Genomic DNA, 7963 nt, shown 5'->3' on the forward strand with positions numbered 1-7963 from the left:
AAATCAGACGGCGGAGACAGAGGCGTGGCAGCGTTTTTCTGCTGTATTTTTTAACGAAAAATTTCGTCCAAAATTCTGCGAATATTGTCCAAATTAATGAGAAATTCCGCAACATCTGGTAAGAACACAGCCCCTTGGCCACGCGTCCCTGACAAGACACGCGGCAGGCATGGCCCAACCGTTCCGTATCCATACACGGTGAAACCCGTGCATTGGTTACATATTGAAATGGTGGAACCACCTTCGCACTGCGCAGTGCGTGAACTATTGACCCCGAGCCCAGTCATGCATGCGGTATTGAGCGCAATCGTGCGCTACGCAGTGTAAAGCTGCACCGAGAGCGCCGCGCGTCAAACTGTGACCCGACGGCGTATTCGCAGGGAGCCGCATGGCTCGATGGTCTGGAATGCTATCAGGATGGTTATGATGGTTCTGGAATACTTGAATGTTCTGGAATGCTAGCAGCCTTCTCTGAGCATCGTTGGAGGATTGATGACGGAACCTGAACCTTCCCTGCCCGCCCACCTCCAGGTCTGCCTCTGATTTGGGTTTGCGCTCGTGATGTTCAGAGTGGAGGTCGAAGGTGGCGCACAAAGGGCGAGCACAGATATCGCGAATTGCACCGGCGTAAGGTCGAGAACTGCGAGTGCAGGACGGATGCTGGGCTTATCACGCCGACGGGGTCGCAGTTGTTCAGCTGTCAGATAAGAGCCTAAGCTCGGCGCCGGGGTCACCGCGGTGGACCACCGCGACGCCGGCGAGGAGTGCCACGTCGCGTTTGCCGCCCACGACGCCAGCTCACACAGCGCCGTGCGCCGGGACCCTATAGGCCGATAACGCCAGGTGGAGTGGCCGATAGCGGCGCTAATCGCTCGCCGACCCGTTATCGGGCCAAAGTGGGTCATCGACACGGCGTCGGTCCCGACGCGGCGCCGGCAAGCCACTTCATCGATTCTCGACACCGTCATCAATTACCCAGTGGAAAAAGCGTCCGGGCGGGCTCGCCGTGCGGCCTCTGCTCAGCTGGTGCCGCGCCGCGCCACAGTCGTCGCGCCGGCGCCGCGCGCGAGACAGGTTCGAGGTGGGAGCGGGCGCTGGTGCTCGCGCGAGGTCTCGGCACGTGACGGACGCCCAGCTGCCCCGAGGAGCGACCACGGACGTCAGCTGACAGGTGGGTCTACTCAGACGGGGGGTGTGGAAATGTGGGCGAGGCTGGGATTGAATTCCATTGTGGGCAAATGCAGTCGTTCGCTCCGTTCCACAGCAAGCAGGGACGCGATTTTCTAGAATACCATTTGATTCAGAATCCGGGCTGAACCGATGGCGATGGTGTTTGTTTGGTGTTCAGGCTGCATTGCTGGTACTTTGACCGCGTTTGGAAACTTGTCCTGTCTCGGGCACAGTGGAATGGGGTCGTAATTCAAAGCAGGCTTTTTATATGAAAATCAAGGGAACGACAGAATGTTCCCTCTTCCGCGACTCGGCGCTCTCGTACGCTTTACTTGCAATCTTGTCTAATATGTAATCACGCGTGCTGATGGTGAGAGACACCATTGTGGACGATGACCAGGACAGGTATCTTGCAACGGCGAAATGTTAAAACCTTCCGTAAAAGTTCGTGTGCCCGCTGTGTCACCTGTTCCACCTACTCCGCCGTTCGCGTTCTTTCTGAGAAGGTGTCGCGTTCACCATCCACGTACGTCTATCGTGTGATATAGCAGCAGTGCCACGTGCCCGCGGCAGTGTGCCACACAGTTCAACGGACGACTGTCCTTTGCAAGTGCAGCCATGCTTCCCGGGAGTGCTATGATTCATGGAACACGGGACTCGCAAAGGTCACTCAACCGTCCCTTCCTGGACACTGTCCATGAATCACCAGCCTCGTCTGTCACGTCAGCCAGCCTGACTCAACATTACAAGCTCTACCCTGTGTGAACTGAAAAGAAAACGATCAGATCAGCTGACTGGCTTCGTGGCCGATGTAAAAACAGTTGTGTCGATTAGAATGTATCAATTACAAATGTGTCGAATTCACCAGGTCGATTACGACACACAAAAAGGCAGTCTAACTATAAAAAACTTAGGTATTTATGCATGCATTCACACTGCAACACATTCGAATATAGCATGCATTCCATGCACAGATGTAAGACACACTTGGCTATTACTGTGACATGCCATGTCTTAAAACGTAATTGGGTATAGACACGCCCACTCATTCAACGAAAGGCATGCACATCTTACCTCAGCTCAAAACGTGTGCTCACGTCCCGATGGCACACAGGAACTCTCGCTGAACTGCGACAGCAAAGCATGACTGGTCGAAAGCCCTTACGTCGTGTGGCGAGAGGGTGGAGTCGACCGGAGCCCGATAAATAAACTGTCGTTTCCACTGTCCCGACGCGCCGTAGGCAGCCTGAGGTGGGACTTGTAGGTGCGACTCCCCGTCGTGCCGGTGTTTGTGCTGAGCAGACTCGCCAATGCTGGCGGTCGTCCCGTGACGAATGCAGAAAGATTACGTTGTGGCAATATGCCAGCCGTCTGACGTTGAGGACTTGGTTCCAGTTTAGCAGCCGTCTGACGTTCAGGACTTGGTTTCAGTTTAGCACGTAAGAGGTTTAGTCGAATTTCCGGCGGCCTGACATCGCCCTCGCACTAAAATTTAGAATCGATGGCACCTGTTTCAAGTTTGACTGGTTTGCGCTGTCTTCACATGCATGCAGCCACGAACTACGGAGACGACTAATCTCTATATTGCCTTGCCTATATGTTCAGTGCGGAGGCCATGCCTGTATGAAAGAAGGCCATACGCAGTTTGTTGCGACATATATATGCTTATATGCATATGCTCATACCGGCAAAGCGCAACGATAAGGCGAGCGATCGGTCAAGGGTCAACCCAAGGTTAAAACGGGCACGGGCGGCCGGGTAATAGCCCTTCGTTCGGGTGGGGGAGGGCACCATGGCCCTCATTAAATCTTAAAAACTAAGAGAGCTAGAGACGCCAAATGCACAGGATTGATTGATCTGCATGTTGACTCACTTTGGTCAAATTTGAGGTTCCTTGGTCATGACATTCGGGCGAAGTAAGGTCCAGTAGGTTCAAACTCCAGCGTGTTGTCCAAAGTGCCTGCAAACCTCCTTATGCGATCACCTTTGACCTAGATATCTGTTCTTAGCGAAAGGTAATTGATGTTTAGTTAAGGTCAGTGGCCTTGTTTGGCATTTGGAATGTCACAGTGGCCAAAATCCTGCGATACCGTTTGATTTTTTCGTTTGAATAAGTGTCAAGGATTACGGTAGGCAGTTTGTTTCAAAAAACAAAATGCTGACTTGCCATTATAGGTTAGTGACTTACTCAGTTCTCCTGGAAATCCATGGAAGATGTCTGATGCGATCCCTTTGTTATTCTTGTTTATTGGAGTTTAGGGGCGCGCCGACTGCGGTGGTGCGATCCCCGTTATTAATTAGTTCGACATGAGGACCAGAAACTACCCCACATAGCAAGCTCTCGAGTAAAGAGGCAGGTCGCTTTAGACCCTGATCTGATCTTCATACTTGACAGTTGTTTCATTACCTAACAAACTATCTCGGAGATGTAATATGGCTTCGTCTAACACTCCGTCGTTGCACCATATTGAAGCATTGAACGCTCCCCTAGAAATCTCCTTCGCTGACAGCCACTCCACTGACTTTAACCTGCCGTAGGTCAGCGACTTTACAAGTTTCATCTAATTTTCTGGGCAAAAGGATCGGCTATCCAATTGCCTACAACTATGCAAAACTTTGTGCGGCTACGCTGCGCCATTCGGACATTATTTTTTAAAATTTGTTGAAGGTAGATCAAACTGACACACAGCCGGGCGCGTGTTAAATGCCAAGCTACTCTTCAATCTCGCTGTCTCCGGCGCGGATTGAGATGAGAGGCACGTGCTGTATCATTTTCTGAGCAACGATGACGCTAAGCTGGGTTTTGCTATCATTCAGTTTCATGAGACGTTACCTAAATTCCAGCCGGCCGTGATTTTAGATATCTGAGGTGATTACGGGCAAATGGTGCTTTCTTCCTGTGGTTCCAAAAATTATCTTTAAACCAGTGAGGGTCGGCGCCATGAATAAATCGCTTTTAAGTGAGCTTATCATGATTCATGATATCAAAACATTTGGTGTAATTGTTTCAGTTCTGGCAATCATTACAACGGCCAGTGTTTCACTTCCAGTCTACGCGTGATAGCTGCTAATGACGTTTGGTCGACCTGTGGATTTGAGCTCATACTAGCTTTCTCGCCAGCGATGATCGGCTATATGCACTTACACATACTGCTTCGCCCTGCCCCTGGGGTTTTCTGCGGATGCGCTCAGGGCAGCCATGGCAGATGGCTTGTCAATCGATTCAGCTCCTTGTAGCGCTCATGATCGCGCCAAGCCATTGCAGCACGGCGCTCAGGCATGGGCTACCTCATTGCATCGGTTACTGGAGGTTCCAATGGATTGTAGAGTTCGATCTCTGTACAGGGGCGATGGCGTCTTACACGCCGAGGACATGGCGCACTAGGTAATCAATCAACTGACCAGGGTGTCTGCAGGTGAAAACCGGGCTGCGGCCAGTCTCCGTGGGTCGCAACTGGATGGCTGTGAAGTCGCCATGGCTCGAGCGTCGGCTCCACATTGCATTGGTCGGCTTTCTGCACCGGACAATGCGCAAAAGAGCACGAGGAATGCTGCGAGGGCTGGAGTGGTGTCGCATCACTCCCGAGCGGGTGACGGCCTCGGAACGAACACTGATACAAGATCTGGCCAGATCATGTAAATCTGGATCTGTAGATCTGGATCTGTGTCTATAGGTTCTGTCTGATCTGATCTGACCACGGCCGACCGGAGCGTGTTCTGACGCCTTTTTCGCCTGCTGAACAGTGGGATGCATTGCTTGACTAGCTCGCACCAAAACGGGAGGTCTCGACTCACAAACCGATAGCTCTCTTTCCCTGTGTCGGACGCGATTAAGTAGCTCATTGCACAACACTGTGGCCTTCGTCGCACCGAAGCGATAGACAGGCAACTAGACCGCCGAGAGCGCACAGTCAGCCGGTGCAACGGCCGCGGATGTATCTAGTGACTCATAGAGTTATCGAGGCTCGGCAGCGGGCACCACTTTATCTGTAGCATCGCCGGCGGCAAGGGACCTTCGCCAACAAAACTTCTAGATTAGCTGGTAGGCCAACGAATGCGTCACCTGTATCAGGAGGAAAACCTCCGGCAAGGTATTGGCAGCGACTCCAGTGGGTAGACAAAACTCCTGCGTTGCACGAGCGAGCCAGCTCCCTTGCCTACGACATGTCACCATACATGAATCAAAACGCGCTTTGGTGTCTATGAACACCAGTGATGCTGACGGCTGCGATGGCATGACGCTTCACATTGCAAAAATCTGCCTGCTAGGTCATCCATGGATGTCAAATGTCAGCGTCACCACACGCTGTAAGTAGCAGTTTTGCCTCTGAGATGCTGCCATGAAAGGGGGAGATATTACTAAGTGGTTGATTGTTAGATGTGGCCTCATCAGGCAACTTTTCACCAACTTCAACGTCAAACTTAAAACCGATCTCGCTCATTCCCATAGCGACGATGCTAAAAGAGGAGCTGGTGTACGAACAGCTTATTTTATTGCATTTTCTGATGCCTCGTGCTCGCATGGACCACGTAGGATTCATTTAACTAAGACGGTAATCCTGGACATTTCAGCCAGCATATTCGTCCCATCGATGTTGGCCAGGTAGCGCTAATATGAATCGTTCACCTACAAAACGGCATCTCACTGCGTCTGTCGCTTCTTTCTGCTAGAAGCACTGAGATTTCACGACACGTTACGGCCATGACCTTTGGATAGCCTTCAACGGCATGCACATTACGTACAAAACGTTCAGACTAGAGCAGTGGCGCTTGCCCGATACCTCCAGTGTATAACTGGGTTCATCCATGAGTGCCAGTTTGTTAAGCACATTAACAATGTACTTAGTTATCACGCCGCTGCCCCACAGCTCCTACAGCGCAGACGACTGTCTAGTCTTTGTACCGGGAGCCGCGCGAAATGCAGACAAACCTGTAAAAGTCGAACCCACCAAAGACTCAGGTAACAGCTCGCTCTTCCGAACACACTAGCGCGCTGGTATGTTCAAGCGCATTTCGCTTCAACTTCATGCGATTGTGCAGAAGTGCATAGAGATTCTAGTCCTGCTTATTGCATCATCATTATCTGAAGTCAAAGAACCCCTTTGTGTGCGTCAAACAGTGCATTCACATCAGTGCAATCAGTGCAAACAGTGCCAGAGTGACAGTGAACTTTCGAAATCGTTATCATTGTCGATGCTGTCCGGAGGTAGTATGGCTGGCTGGGTGTGGGTGAGCTCATTGAGCACCTAGTATGCGACATACGTACAAAAGTATAGTAGCATGGTCACTGAAGAGCCAACTCAACTAGCAGCGCTGTTACGAACAACGTATGTCGCGCATGGTACTGACCTGACGTGCGTTCCGTTTGCCGCACGTTCGAATTGAAGCGGGAGAGATCTGCTTTCCGCTCAGAAACATACCATCTTGGAACAGCATTTCCCAGAAGTACCGTAGGCTCGCAATACATGTTCATTAAAATGAGCGGGGAAAAGTATCTTCAACAGGAGGGCATCTACTTATGCCTAGTTATTGAAAGGTTGATAACTTTTTACTCAACTTTATTTTCTAACCGTAGTTTGTTCTGGCCACGTCTGAACATTCCTCACCAAATTTGAACGCATCTTTTCGATACATCGAAGAGTGTACATAGTAATACTTGTTTTGTTTTACATTGACTGAAATGCGTATGTTTTGTCGATGAAACATTTATATAAACATATATATATATATATATATATATATATATATATATATATATATATATGTGTGTGTGTGTGTGTGTGTCTTGATATTGAGAGCCTGCGTGTAAATGGATTTGGATAGCCACATATTATTTGCAACAAATGGATGGTGATAGCCACATATATGTGAACACTTCGTTCTTGTAGATATGCAGATCAATGTATGACAATCACGGAAGAACATAATGTTGAATTATATTCAGATTTCACATTTCAGCAAACCAGAGAGAAGCAACTGCAAACCTTCTGCTTCCCAAAGTGGTGCGTTTATAATAACCTGATGTGAACTGGAAGGCCCAATATATGACTGCCCTATATATGCAAAGAGTGATTAACGCCCCCCACCCCCACCCCCACCTCCTATGTGACAACCTTAAGTCTCCACTTGACAATCTTTGACGCTGATCAACGGGCGTGTACGCGTTATTTAAATAAAATCCAACCGTGACTTTCTTGAAAGCGCACCATTTTCACCGCCAACCTACACGTGAAACAAACGAAAAGAATACAGTGTTTTTCGTGGCAAAACTAGCACGATGACACAATTTTCTGAAATCGTCCAGCACAGCGAGGTTTGTAATCATGGTTAGAATGGTGGAAAACAATGCAGTTTCTAAGACAAGTACCTCTCGAAAAAAGAGGATTGTGACCGATAATGGGGAACACAAGATTATAACACACAAAGTTAAATATATCATGTAGTTATCTGAGCGCCGTGCCGCCTCGCGCCGGCCATGTCGCGCCGCATCATTCACCACTCGGTCGTTAATGCGGCCGTCTCTAGATGGCGCCACCGTCTGGTCGTCGCTCCGTCGACCTTCCGTTCCGCCAGCGCTCCTGTGTGCATTCTATGGTTGCAACATTTTGTTTTGTTCAACACATTTTGGAGCATTTTGGCAACCTTGGCTCCATCACCAGCACTGAGGCAACCACCGTAAAGTACAACTCCGAGTTTGAGCTTCTCTCATAGCGAGAAAAACTCCGGTTCTTTGAGTTAGTTGAACGAGTTGCGTGTGTAGCAAACTGTGTCACATTTCCACTCAGGTTCCGAA

Source organism: Pollicipes pollicipes, unplaced genomic scaffold, assembly GCF_011947565.3.
Source record: "Pollicipes pollicipes isolate AB1234 unplaced genomic scaffold, Ppol_2.1 Scaffold_3447;HRSCAF=4054_pilon_pilon_pilon, whole genome shotgun sequence".
In the NCBI taxonomy this organism is placed as follows: domain Eukaryota; kingdom Metazoa; phylum Arthropoda; class Thecostraca; order Pollicipedomorpha; family Pollicipedidae; genus Pollicipes; species Pollicipes pollicipes.